The 14,411-nt window shown below is 41.9% G+C and overlaps 1 pseudogene; it reads right to left on the reverse strand.

Annotated features, from left to right (window-relative positions):
• Positions 1-451: 451 nt before the first annotated feature.
• Positions 452-13,089, reverse strand: LOC144175752 (uncharacterized; annotated as a pseudogene).
• Between the last annotated feature and the right edge of the window lie 1,322 nt (positions 13,090-14,411).

Consider the following 14,411-nt stretch of genomic DNA (forward strand, 5'->3'; position numbering starts at 1 on the left):
GTGTTTGATTGAGCCAGTGCATTCGCCAGTAGAGCAGAGGAGGCAGGAGTACATATAATTGGAATTGGATTGACAGGCTGCAAATTCTCCAATCTCTCCCTTGAGTCAGCGAACTAGAAACAGGTACTTCCTATCGCAGGCTATCCGGCCCTTTTCTTGTATTTCAGGCCATGGGTATGAGATCGGGAGAGGTGACGAGTAAACTTTTCCCTGCCTATAATATTTAAAGGTTTTAATAAAGGGGCCACGAAGACAATACAAGTTTGCTTAAATCAAAAGATTTAGTGTCTTATAGTGCCCCCAGAACTTGTCTTGCAGCAAACGATGCTCTCTTCACTGAGACTTTAAAAAATTCAAAACAAAATGTTGGTTCTCCCATTGGATCATGTGATTCATGACCTCAACAATGGCTTATCCGGGGCAGGTACTTATGTGAACCTTAGTAGGCTGACTAGGGCTGCAGCGTATGGGAAAACGCCTTGTTACCATCAGTATGCCTACATGGTGCTCAGGACCACTGTCCGCACTTACTTTGTTTTTGCCCGTATTACAACTGGCTTTGCGGTTGATATTAATTGTTTCATAAACCATTGCGTATGCTCGACAAACAGGGTCACATAAGACCATGTTGCTTGCGCCAGTTGGCCAGTGTCGTGTCAGACAACCTCAAAGTGCCGGACAGCTGTGTAGCTATAACAAGCATAGTGCACTGGTTGCTTGTATGTTTTTGTGTACTTGCATAGCTTCTATAAAAAGAACATGATTTAAATTTAAGCTCAAACAGCTCGTTCCTGCCTAACTTACATTTGCATTTGACAGCCTCAGCCAATCGCACAACTGTGCATAACAAGTCTTAGGTTCTTGAGGGGAAATGAGCTAGGGTGTCACATGGGCATTCTCTGTTTTCCTAATCATACAGCTTACTTGAGTTAAGTTAACAGTTAAAAGTCATGTCTGTGTTATTTTCACGAGGCAATCTTTTGAAGAAACCAAACTTGCATTTCGTCTTCATGGCCCTTTTAATTAAGGGGGCACATGGGTCTTTGGGACCAAAAAATTGCCCAAAAAAAGCATTTTCTTAGGAATAACTTTTCTTTCGATTTGCACAGTTTTTCCTCCAAAAATTCCCTATGTGGAACAGTGCCACATACTTATAAAAGTCACATAGGCCCGATTTCACCAAGGAAATAATTATTTTCCTATAATTGTCCACTTTTTTGCCTTGAGTGGTATCGCAGTGACACAAAATTCTCGAGAGGCCCATCCCAGCATGTAGTGCAGCTAGGAACATCATTTCTTTTGCACTGTGAAGCTGAATGTCTAAACCATGCGATATGGGAAGCAGATTTTGCATTTTGTGTTTCAGGTGCTGTTTAATTACCATTATTTTTAATTGGTTAGCAGGAGTAGTTAAAATCCAGAAGTTAGAATTGATGTAAACTTCTATGTGATTGCAAAGCAAAAAAACTGCTTCCCATGTTTCATTTCCCACAACTTCTGCTATCTATTCATGTCTTGTTGGCAATCTTTTGTTGAATAGTTTTTTCCTACTCTTCTAAAAAAAGTCAAGGAATTTTTTTAATTAACACAGAGACTAGTTACCTCACATCAAAACTAATGACATATTTGAAATCGACTAAAAAACTGACCAAGCCTATGAAGTTTCATCAGAATTGGTTGGAAAACAAAAAAATGTTTCTAAGACCAGTGTGCTTCCTTAAGATTGCTGCTGCATGATTAACAGCTATAGTAAACAAATAGAAAAATTTGCCACAATACTGAGATATCAACTGTGCCAAATAAAATGAATTTACCAAAGGTTGCAGGCGTTTTGCGTTCACTGGCCGTCACTGTCCCAGGTGTGGCCCTTGATGGTCTCACACGCCACATCGGGTCACCACTGGCTGTCTCAGCTTGCTTTCGGCTGGTGTTCTCGTTGAAGTGAAGAGCTGCTATGAGGGTCCTAGAAAAATAACCAATGTGATGTATATATATATTCATGGCATACGGGCAGTGCTTATAACTTTTTCATAAGTTTGCAATATCTGTAACTTTAATCTCGGAACAGTCTCTTTTTTTCTTAGCGTTCACTGATGTCCAATGCAGGAAGTGGCTGGTGAGGCACCAAGGCCACAACAGAAACTTCTTCAAGGGGTATGGTTCTCCATCCCCCTGGAGTTTTAAAAGAAAAAAAAATAATTTTCCCACTTTTTTTTTAGCAGGGAAGGCTGGGAATTGGGGACTTTTGACGTAAAACTGACTGTTGAGATATGGCTCTGCTCTAGCCAAAGATTGGATTTGAAGACTGGGAATAGCAAAAGCGAGAGATATTTAAGGCCCCAAAATCTAGCCAAATTCTCTCTAGTTTGAAGCATTTCACCCCTGATTAATTATTTAAACTTGCAGAATTACACTGAAAACCTAAACCTTGGTTACGAGGAAGTTTGTAGTGGCAAGCTAGGAACCTATTCAAGCCATTTTGGAAATTGGCAAACGTCCACCACTTAGGGTTGTTTCTGTTTTTGCTTTGTCCAAAAGGATGCTTTTATTTGTTCTACACGTGTTTTAGAGTTGTAGATGTTTGATTACGTTGTTCTTTCTATGAAAAGAAAGCCTTACTTTGAATGTAATGTGAACCCAAAATGGTGCACCACATTGGAAGGTGTTTTCGACTGCTTTGTTATATGGAAAGTTTGCAGTTGCAAAAGCAAAGTGTTAATTGAGGATGGATACAAAAGCCACTGCTGCCGACACTGTGCTCCGAGCAGGAGGTATAAAATCTTTCTCACAAAATGGCTTGGCCCCTCAAAGCTGCTTGTACTGCGTTTTATCTGCAGACTGACTCCTGTTGATTTCAACCTGACAGGGGAAGCTAGTTGTGACAAAAAAAAACCAGCAACGTACTTGAGGCAGCCAAGAACAGGCAGTTTGTATACCGACTCAGTGCATTGTGATGATGCAAGAATTCTGTAATACTTGACCTAGCATAGTAAGATGTAGCAGGACGTTCCACAGTACAATAACTCCACGTTTTCTAACAATGTAGCCTTAAACATAGTTCTTGCTTGAGGCAATGAAAGCCCCTGGAATTGTACTTGAGCTCATTTGAACCTTCACGCCAGGTAAGCAAGAAATGGGCGTGATGTATTAGTAATTCTCGAGACTTCAACGTTCGTACTAAATTCTTCTGCATTATTTCACTGGGACCACTTTTTTTTGAGGTATTGGTACGAGATACTTTTTTAAAGCAAAGCTTTCTACCTCTACCAGCCAACGGTTCTTTCGTGGTAAGCAGGACAAGAAAATTCCAACGTGGCTGGGGAGGCGGAGGGCGCTTTCCACTCATGGATCACAGTGTAGATGGTGTGGCGGAAGGGCGCTATTGACCAGCGTTCCCCGTGCTCACCCCGGGGGGAACGTCAGCGGGACCCTTCCATCGGCTTTGTCGTCTGCTTTAGCGACGGTTGCTTTGAGCCTGATTTGGCGCAGCTTTGCGTCCATTGCGCGCTTACTTCGCACGGCTTGATTAACTTGTTCGACATCACCTCCTGGATAACCCGGACCCAACAGAATAAAGTGGTCGTACGGCAAAGAACGTTAAGGATTGGTTTGAAGGGCGGGAAAACAAAATGTGCAGACCACATACAGACATCTGGCCGCTAGAGAAACAAAAACCTTTTGCACACAGCTTGCCACGCATGGGACTGCATTCTTTAAAATGCTGAATACAAATTCGGTTGTGTTTTAACAGGTATTACAAATAACTAATGGAGCAACTGGTTCTGATAAATAGCGAATGTGAAAGTTCCCTCAGCTTTCTCGCAATTCTCAAACTTACTAAACTATATTTAGTTTAATGGTATAAATGGGAATCGCTAAGCTCACATGCCAGATTGTTTCGGTGTCTGCGTCTGTGTCGCGTGGTGGTGTAGCCCCGGGCTAGCACATCGGGATGGCTAGGTTCTGCTGTCTCACCCTTCGAAAGACGCTCCTCTCCGTTTGCTTTCTCCCGACTCACGGCCGGGTTACAGCAGCGGCGTCCGCCACTCTAGTCCAGCCGTGGCTGACGCTGCTGCGTTCGGGATGGCGTCCCCGCGAATTCCAGTTAAAGGCTGGAGGAATCTCTGGTTTCACTCTTTCTAGAACCACGTGTGTGAATTTGAGTGACGTCGCATGGAGAATTGTTGTAGGTATCGTTTAAAGCTTTGCTTTCTGACCACCTTCACAGCGTAGATTGGAGCCAATTTTTATTTTTAATCAAGGCTTCAAGATATTATAAGTTCCAGCTGAAATTCCGCATAACTATTTGAATGGGCATTTAGATTAGTCGATATCAGCCAGCCACATTAGTTAGACGTTACATGTCTTAAGCCAAAGTGTGGGGAAGTAGCTGGTGAGTCCTTACCCTTGCTTATGATTTCTTCAGTGTTTGACAAGTTTGTGGTACTTCTATGAAGCACTCTTTTGATTAGAGCAACGTTGTGTGTTGTCTTCATGTTCTCTTTAAATTAAATTGGAACCAGTGTTACTTTTATCAAGTAGTATCACAAACTCCATTTTCTGCGGATAGTTTTTCAAGTGAAGATGTCGCGGATTTCTGTCACATTTCATGTTTGTAAAGAAATGTGCATGTGCCACTTTGGAGCATGAAAAAATGTGCTACCTAGTTTATCTCTACCCACAATGAACATCTAGCCAGCTGTTGGTAAAATATTTTTGGGGCTCAAGCTCCATGATGTCAACTCACCGAGCCTTCATTCCCTCGAATGTGAAAGCGGTTGACTTTGGTGCAAAATTATTTAGCACACTATGGAAAGATTCCAGTGCGTAGGTTTGAACATCCGGTGAGAGTTGACGTATGTCTTTCACGAGGAGTGGCGCCGTAACAATGCTCATAATTTGCTTGTAAGCAGCAGAGTCTGAGGGAGAAAAAGCGATGCAAATTATGTGTACGCGCATGCCATCACATGGGAGTGTGCAGTCATACACTCTGGCAAAACTGCCTGTTCAGGTTATGGCAGGGAAGAAATGGTGGTGGATCGAAGCGAAGTTTTATATTTTTAACTTATAATTTACAACGTAAGACAATTTGCATTTGTCATTTGCTTCCAAGGTAAAACCCTACAGCATCAGCACATTGCAGGATCCTTTACAGGTATTGGATATCTAAAAGATAAAAGCTTGGACATTTGATATTCTGCTGTGACATTTTTTATTACATTGCTGCACGTTATGCAAGGGAGAGGAGATGGAGGCACCACAGCCACCTTCCAGTAAACGGTGACCCAGAGCTACAACACCCAGCACCATCTTTTGCAGATATGAAAAACAGTGAGATGGCTGCCGCATGCCACGGCATTCTGGTCTCAACTTGCGCTCCTCTCTCATAGCGCAGGGTGAGATGTACGAGTAGTTTATTTTTAGGTATAAAATGAGGTATAACATTTAGGTATTTTTAGGTATAAGTATAACATGCTCAGTAATACTGCCACACCAAGCAGGTGAACAAAGGCAGATTTACTCATCTTCGCTTTAGGGAAGGCAGCTCAATTCAACCTTACGTCACGCCTGCAAGAAAAATGCACGTACAACACCTCGCGTATGTCTTCTCACATGCCCACATGACTTTCCCATAAAACCTCACATTTTGGTTCCTAAAAAATAATTGACCCTTCCCTAGTCCCAAAAAGAAACCGTTCTCACAACACACTGGGCTGCAAAAGTCCTGCATTACTCCATCTCAGTACACTTCTTGAAAACACTCTTTACAGCAGAACTACTTACTAGAGAGTGGCTCTGGTCTGTGCTAGTTGGTACATCTTCGATGGGAATCAGCTTGAATAAAACGAACACACTTGGGTTTCACATACGGGGTCAAAATATGGTGCTTTAAATGTGTAAATGGTTTCAACTTCATATTTATTTGTAGATACTGTAATTGCTGATGTCAGTAAGTGGAGCGAGCATGAATACTTGAGAGTTGGACACCGATTGTTGGTTTGCAATTCATAACTTGGATTATACCATTGCTAAAAATATTACTGGCGTGTCATCTGCACCACGTTGTTTGCTCTTCACAATTAATAGTTTGCCCCAGGACGGCCACTGTGAGACAATTACTATCCAACCTTTCCAGTCTGCGAATGAAGAGAATTGCTAGCTTTGTGATAATGCATCCCCTTATGAATAAACTTGAAGTTTTCGAGGTGCATCCCAATACACCACAAAGAAAAAGAAAAGAGTATGAAGAAAAATCCCAACAAGAAGGCCATCAGTGAAGAACTTTCAGTTGGGTGAGGGAGGAGAGCGAGATTACATTTGATGAGCATATTGATGCAGGTCGTCTACTAGTATTAATTGCACGTCAATTAAATAGCTTGACTACAGTGCAAATATTTCCTCCTGTGCATGTATAGACCTTTCATGAATTGCTGCCAATCATTAATTTTTTAGTATAAGAGTCAAATGATTAAATTGTCTTTTTCGGACGTTGCAGAAGTTTAAAACTTTCTCTTAATGGCTGGCTTGACCTGCCATTATCGCAGATGATTATGAGATGTAAAATGTTGATGTGAAAATCCTGCAAAAAATAGCAAAAGAAAATAAGCTTCATTTAGCTTTTCCACTGCTGTGCATGTGTTGTTACCTACCCTACAATTATAGACGGTTTTATCATCGTTTCCACAACACTTTTCATGTTTTCACATGTATTACACGCTGATCCTGTCACAAACCTAATGCAATCCAGTGTCGGTTTTCTTTCTGGTACTTCGCTGTAAAAAACTCCATAGCTTAAAGCAGTTGAAATGAATTCTACTCACCAGCAGTGAGCCATTCCAGGTGCAAAGGCCTGTGAAGGCACCTTTGGTAGAGGTCACTGTGCCCCTCATGTATCCCTAGTAGGTGATTCAGCATGCTCTGCCACGCTGCAGCAACCACGGTGCCATTTCCTTTGCTAGCAGATGCGCACCAGTATAGGTGATTGACAATGGCTGGCGTCCATTTGCTGATCATCATGCAGCCAGCTCTTTTTGAGGCCGCATTGAGTTTCTTCCGCAGTCCTACAAATTAACAGCAGTAAAAACTTATTACCTTCCAGAAAGGTGGGACACGAGGCACTGTAAAGGCGGGATTTGCAAGATTGTTGCCCCACAAGCAACATCAATTGATCATGAGCAAATTTCTTTCACCACGAGTTTACACCTGGTTATCTCTTTGAACAGGCAACAAATGGAGGTCAGTTGTCGAATTTTCCTCCCTAAGAACAGCCTGAGCAAAACAACGGAATAAGCAAGAACGACAGAGGAAGTAGTGACTAACAACAAATTCGTTTGTTAGGCAGTTTCCCGATTCTTGCTCTCTGCTGTCAATTACCCCGTTGGTTTCCACTCTGTATTCTGAAAGGGGCCATGAGGACAAAATACAACTTTTCAAAGAGCTTACCACTGGTAACTCACTCAGCTATATTACTACGACTAGGAATGTTTTTCCAACTTGAGAACGAAAAAAGGTAAACTTTCAAATTTCATGCTAAAGTGACGCAATGTGGCCATGAGCGACATATTATGGGCCAGCACTAATGACACTTATTATAGTGGTAACTGTACATAAACATTCAAGTGATACTGTAAACTAGAACTGTGGGCCCCACTAACACAGCTGAGTCATGCTTCTTGACAACCAAGAATCTGTGGTGTAAAGAAATTATCAGAAAGTGGCTGGGAAGTCGACACTGCTTCATTTCTTCTCAGTTTTGTGTAGCGATATGAAAATTGACATATCATATATACTCCCATATATATATCACAATGCTTTACTTTCGCTCCGCCTTTTTTATTTCATTCCTTTAATTTCACCATTTTCACCCTAGCATGCCTCACCGTTAGTGGGGCTAACGTTTTCACATTTCGCTCAAGTTTCTCTCTCTCTCTCTCTCTCTCTCTCTCTCTCTCTCTCTCTCTATTAGTAATAGTGTCATTCTTATCAGAACAAAGCAGTACTTTGTAATGAAACAAACTTGTAATTTGTCTTTATGGCCTCTTGAAGCAAGATCTAAGTTTTCTGAAATTTTCAGCAGTGAAACAGTAAATAAACAAAGGTCAGTTTAAAATGGTACAGTAGTACAGTTGAACATCGTTATATAACAACAAACACTGATATCGTGAATTATCAACCATAGCGAACTAAATACGAACTTTGGTTGGCCAGGCTTTATTTGTGGCACTTATTCCATTTATAATGAAACCAAAACCTCAAAGGCCTCGCGATATCGGCTGTAATGAAGAAATACTTGATCAGCATGAGGCTCAAAACTGCAGAGCTAGCATAAAAAGCAAAATAAAAAGTTGAAAAACAATAATTATTCTTAATAGTTTGAAACGGTTGCCGAAATTTCGGTCGATTGGCACAACAGCACATTTTACTGCTCCGAAATAAGAACGCAGGCCTTATAAGAACACAGGCCTTATAGAACACAGGTCCGAAATAAGAACACAGGCCTACAGAACAGAACTTTGTTCTGTTGTAATGTCATGTTTGTATGTTTCCGGTCTAGTCCCTTGAAATGCCACAAAGAGACAGGTAAGGATTACCTTGTTTAAGTGGGTTCGAAGCCTAGAATAATGCGTTTTTGTTCTAGGATTTTTGCACGAGCCAGGCTGCTGATTTGTTAGAGCCGATTATTACTTGTACTGTTACAACGAATATTGCATATAAGAAACTAATTTGCTGCCCCAATATTACTTCGTTATAATGAGGTTCGACTTTATGAACATTACAGTACCTTTTGATACATGCCAAACATCAAAGTAGTGCAGGATTTCAGGTTCCTTTTCTCTCATGTGTTTTTTGATCCCCGAGTGCCTATCAGTGGTGAGAGATTTCACCGCTATGCCTGAAGACTGGAGAAACTGAAGACCTCTGATCAAGCCTTTTTTTTTCCATGTTTGAGCTGGCTTTTACATCTTCACTCTGGAAAAAAATATAGATAGTTGCATAATATATATGCCATATACAGCAGATCAAATGGCAATGATGAACTTTGTCATAAGTCATAGGTTGACATCATGTAAAAAAAATAAGCCCAGGAATAGTGGTAATAAGAATAACTCTTTTGCTGATCGAACATAATGCCTTCCTTGAAATTACCTCTCCCACTTGGATTTGCTCCGAGTGCAGAATTTTTCCCAGGCTTGCACAGAGGAACGAATACGTCAAGTATTTGGCACTGTGCCTCGGTGAATCGCATCGTCCATCACCACAGATATCCACGCTGCCACTCTTCAGCTGGGACAGCAATTCTGTCTGGTGCTGATGCCACACCTGCCAGGAATGAAGAAATAAAACCGCGTTTAGCCATGCAGTCGCATGTTAACACGGTTAGTACTTATAAGCAATTTAATTGTCATTTTAGATTTCATTATTCCTCAAATGGCTACTACATTGCATGGTGGTTTAGCATCCATTGCAAAATAGTACACATAGGCATGTAATCTTGGCAAGCATTTTCCGTACAACAAGCATAGTGAAATAGTTTTACTGGTACAGCTTTTGTGTTACACAAAGCTTGTGTAAGAGAAAATGTTTTTGGAAAATGGTTTATGTCTCTTGTCACAAACCAGGCATTTGACTGCCACATAAAGGAGATACCAATTAGCTCTAATGCAGTACATATAGCAATCACCAAAAATGTCAGTCATTGAGTTCCCTGCACAAGGAGCCATGAAGACAAAATACAAGTTGGGTTTATCAGAAAGACTGCTTAGTCCCGATAACAAGTATACCAATATCATCGCAATCTCCGAACAAATAACCGAGGTATTAAAGAAAACGTGTGAAGCAGTCGCGACCCCCTAGCCAATTTCCCGCAACTTCTCTATGACGTCACGGAACCTTGTTTGTGCGATTGGCGGCCGCCTAACTGACCTGTAGCGACGACACATGACTGGACGTCTGTAATTGGGCCTCTAGTTCCATTTGACCGCATCACATGAATGCTAACGTGCCGTTAACGCGCTGAAAATTCTGTTTTTAGTGCTGGCTCATATGATGTCACTCTTCTCATAAGACGTCACTGTGGCGCGAAATTTGAACGTTTTTCAATACTTCTTGCATTTTTTTCGTTAAAAAACATCTTTTGCGGCTGGAATGAAGCTGAGTTAGATACGGAATCTTAGTTCTTTCAAATTTTCTCTTCATGGCTGTTGTAGTCTTCTTCTGTTGTCTGCAGATTTTTGTTTTCCACATAATAATGGCAAATAGCATTTTTTATCAGTGCTAAGCGTGCAGTTATGCTTCATGCAAAGAAGACAAGGGTATACTAGCCATTGTGACAGCAGGGAGAAGGTATGCTGCTTGATATTCATAAAAAGCACGGTCTACAAATGTGTGCACTTCCATTATTTCAAGCAGCCTCAGTGTTGCGGTCGGACTTGCACCTGTGAAAAGAATGGCAGCTGCCAAGTCAACATTGCCCTTTGGTTTGCGGCCAACCGTTGGCTGGCTTGTCCAAATTTGCTGCTCCCGCTTGGAGCATGCATTGTTCCGACATGTGGTTGTTGCCGTAACACTGGTGCCGTTCAAACTTAGGGTCACTTCACAGGAGCGAGAAAGGCATGTCAAGCAGACTTTCAGAAGTGTCATTAAGCAGGTGTGGAAGACAAGGTAGTAGCCTGAGCTCGGGTTCTTGCTTGGTCCTTCTTCCAAGCTACTTCTGTAACATAAATAAAAAATGCATACTTTAACATTTACAGCATGATGATTGTTTTGCATGTTCTTTCTCGCTGCACCTCAATGGGCAAATATTGTGTTATATTGCACGGTCAACTGCACCTGAATAGGCAAATAAGCCTCTGCCCTATAAGCACGGCTAACCTAAACCAAACAACGGAGTTACTGAGGAATACAGAAGTTACCAGTGGCAACTCCCCAGCCACTTTCCAGCGATTTCTCTATGATGTCAGAAAATCCTCATTGTGAAATTGGCAGCCACCGGTGACCTAAGCCACCACCAAGAAACATAACAGGATAATTTTAGTGACGGTCCTAGTTCTGCTTGATGGTATCACTTGAATGTGTACTTAAGTGCAGTGAACACGTGACGACAATGTTTTCAGTGCTGGCCAATATTATGTCACTCCTGCTCAAATTGCACCACTGTAGTACAAAATTATAAAGTTTATCAATATTCAGCGTGCTTTTTGATTGAAAAACATTCCAGGCACGAACAGAGCTCAGAAGGTTACCAAAGACTAGTTCTTTCAAACTCGACAAACGTGTACATTGCCTTCATGGCCAGTTAAAAATTCGCTTGTAACAGCTGCCTGCCTATTCACTGAAATGTGGAGCTTCGAAGCTATAGCGGCTCAGCATGACGTGGGGTCTCACTGGATTGCACCATTACATCCGTATTCAGGTAGTAGCACGAGGAGGGATATTTTCCTTTTTAAATTTCAACTTGTTTTCTCCTTTCAACTTTCAGTGCAGTGCACTATTTCTAAGAAAAAGCAAGGAAATCAAACTAACTTTTCTGCTTTCTGAGACAAGGTCAAGAACACCTTCCACAGTTGTTGCACCGTGTTAGCTATGTAGAAAACAAGATTACTCGCAACGATAGCTTTTAACATGCTTGAGTCGCAGTCCTGCGGACTGCAATTATCTTGGAATGCACCCAATATTTAATTGAAATCAGTGAGTGTGCATGCTTGTCTAAACACTTTTTATAGTAAATTTTTGCCTCCTCTCTTTAAAAATTTTCCTTCCCCTTTTGTTCAGTCATTGCCAAAGACTTTTTCACTCTAACATTTCCTCACTTTTTGTCTTTTTGGGTTCTCCTTGGTACAACAATGCTACAGGCTTTGTCTTTACCATAAAAATAACGTCTTCATGAGACCCAAATAAGTAAAATGTTTTGGAGAAAACATTTCCACGTACTGTTCACCAAGATTGCTTTCCGAGGCCAGTGTCGCGTCGCCTGGTTCATACACTGTGTCTGAGGCATTGTCTTTGCCCTGTACTGGTGAGACATCAGGTGAAGGTAGGTGAGTTTCAGGGTGTCGACGTTTGTCTGGTGTTGATGTAGTAGGTCGAACGTCCCGGCTTTCAACTTGTGTTGCTTTGTCACAGGTTTCCTTCACCATGATGTTAACCTGAACACCTGCCCCAAAACCATCATACAAGGAAAGATGCATTAGTACCAGACGTCCACTTGAAACATCTTCACAATTTATCTGCATAATTCTCGCCAACATGCATTTTCCAACCACAACAAATATATTTATGCATGAGATCCAGCGGAGAGTGAGACAAGTTTTCTGTCTATAGGAGTGAAGTTTCAGAGGAAAGAACAGTGATTCACTTATAAAATCAATGCAAAAGGTATGCACATGCATATCCATTTCCCTAACAGCCTCACAGCATCCCTCGGTCTTCACCCTTCACACATAACTCGTTGACCTAACCAACCGCAGCATTTGATTGGTACTTTCATGAAAAATAAATTAAAGATGGTCGCGCATTGTAATGACTTTGCACCAAGTGTAAATGAGGGGGAATTATTCACCAAGACTTTATCTGGAAATTCAAAAGATGTCCCGTAACAGCTAAACTGTGGGTGTCGCAAGAAAACTGATAAACCAGACGGAAGACCAGTTTGAGAGCCCAATAATTGTTTTAGATCAAGAATGCCTTCATCAATCAGCAAGTGTTCCACCTCTTGGGTTGTAGCAAAATTGGTGGTATGTTGTGCATCTTAGAGATGCAGATTAACAAATCTATTCAGTTGATGCTGAAGCACGTATACAAACTGACGGATACAAACTGATCAAGGGCACTGGTGCATCCACATAATTTTTAACGTTTGGTAATAGCACACTTTATATATACAAAAAAGCTGGAAAATTGTTGGCTACATTGATATGCTGGTATCTCGTGAATATTTCCATAAACATGTCATGCCAGCCTGGTTAACAAAAACATTGTAAAAACCAAATGGAAAACCGTATTGTGTATGCAAGTCTGTACACGGATTTTTGGACTCACTCTTGTTTCTCCCAGGGATAAAAGCTTGCACTGCTTTGTCGTGGCCCACATCTTTGCTCGTTTGGGTACCCACACAGAAGCTTCCTTGCCAGTCAGTTTTCTCCGGCAAGTCCGGGCTTGGAACACCAGAAGAAGTGACCTGGAAGTGTAAAGGAGAATTAAATTACTTGACATGCGTGGTTTATTTTGTACAAGGTAAAATTCTGTTTGAAATTTTTGAGAATTGCAGCAATATGAATTTGTCATATTTGTTTTTCTTAAAAAACGCGCCCGTTAGAATTTAAAAGACATTTTTGTATTACTTTGTACCAGCACTGAAGTTAAGAGCACCAATACTTTATCCGCATCTGTAGGGGGTTCGCAAAAAAAATAATAATAGTAAGCGCCGCCCATGCGTACCACAGGGAAATGTGCGGTCTCAATTGTAACTCATGCTCGGAGCTTTCTGGGTCGTAGAAAGTAGTCGGGGCCTCAGAGGACTGCAAAGGGATCGTAATAGACGTGACGTTTTCGTCCAGCGCCGCAAACTAGAGGTGGTACCAGCCGACGCGCGCGCGCATGCGCTACGTTGTTCCCAGATTTTGGCGGTTTAGCTGCAACAGAATAATGTACGCGATCAACGAATACCTGTTCTAAAGGCACTAAGCAAAAAATGACGCATGCACAAAATCTCGAAAACTCAAACAATAATTGATAGTGGCTGGACGAACGATATATTCTGCCCTATCACATCGGTTTAAACACCGAAACTAGTATTCGTTGTACTTACCAAGTGACTGTTGCTTCGCTCCGAATACTCGGGTTGACCAGGGAGCACCACAGATGGGACGGCAGTGTACATAAGTCGGCGACGAGTGGCGGCATGTCCCAGGAGTGAGCTAACATAAGGGTCCCTGGCGTAATCACTTCGTCGGAAATGAAGCGAGCACACTCGTACTTCCTTTAGCTCCCTTTCTCCTCCGTTTGCAAAGTTCACAAAGCGTAGCCACTTGCTTCGCCGAGGTTCGTCGTTGGGCAGCGCATGATAGGAGATCTCTTCACCGGCGGGGATGCCGCACTCCCTCGGCGGTTTGCCCGTACTACAGGGGCATTTCAGGACGCAGCAACGAAATTTCATTCTAAATTACTCGAAAAAACTGAAGTTTTCAGTGGTTGTAAACTGAAAACGAGCACGTAACGAAAGCAAGCCGACACGACCACCATTCCGAAACTTCTGCGATAAGTGGCACAGTCTCGTCGCTGCTTGCCGTTCCTTACTCCCCTCATTTCTATTTTTACCTTTGCTGGTTGGCGATATGACAGATATGACGCCAACTTCCTGTAAAGGAATTAAGATACCAAGCAAGGTCGCGGCTGTGCGTGCTGGGGCGGTT

The sequence above is a fragment of the Haemaphysalis longicornis genome, unplaced genomic scaffold (genome assembly GCF_048455015.1).
Source record: "Haemaphysalis longicornis isolate Haplotype H1 unplaced genomic scaffold, Haemaphysalis longicornis Haplotype H1 scaffold_1, whole genome shotgun sequence".
Classification (NCBI taxonomy): Eukaryota; Metazoa; Arthropoda; class Arachnida; order Ixodida; family Ixodidae; genus Haemaphysalis; species Haemaphysalis longicornis.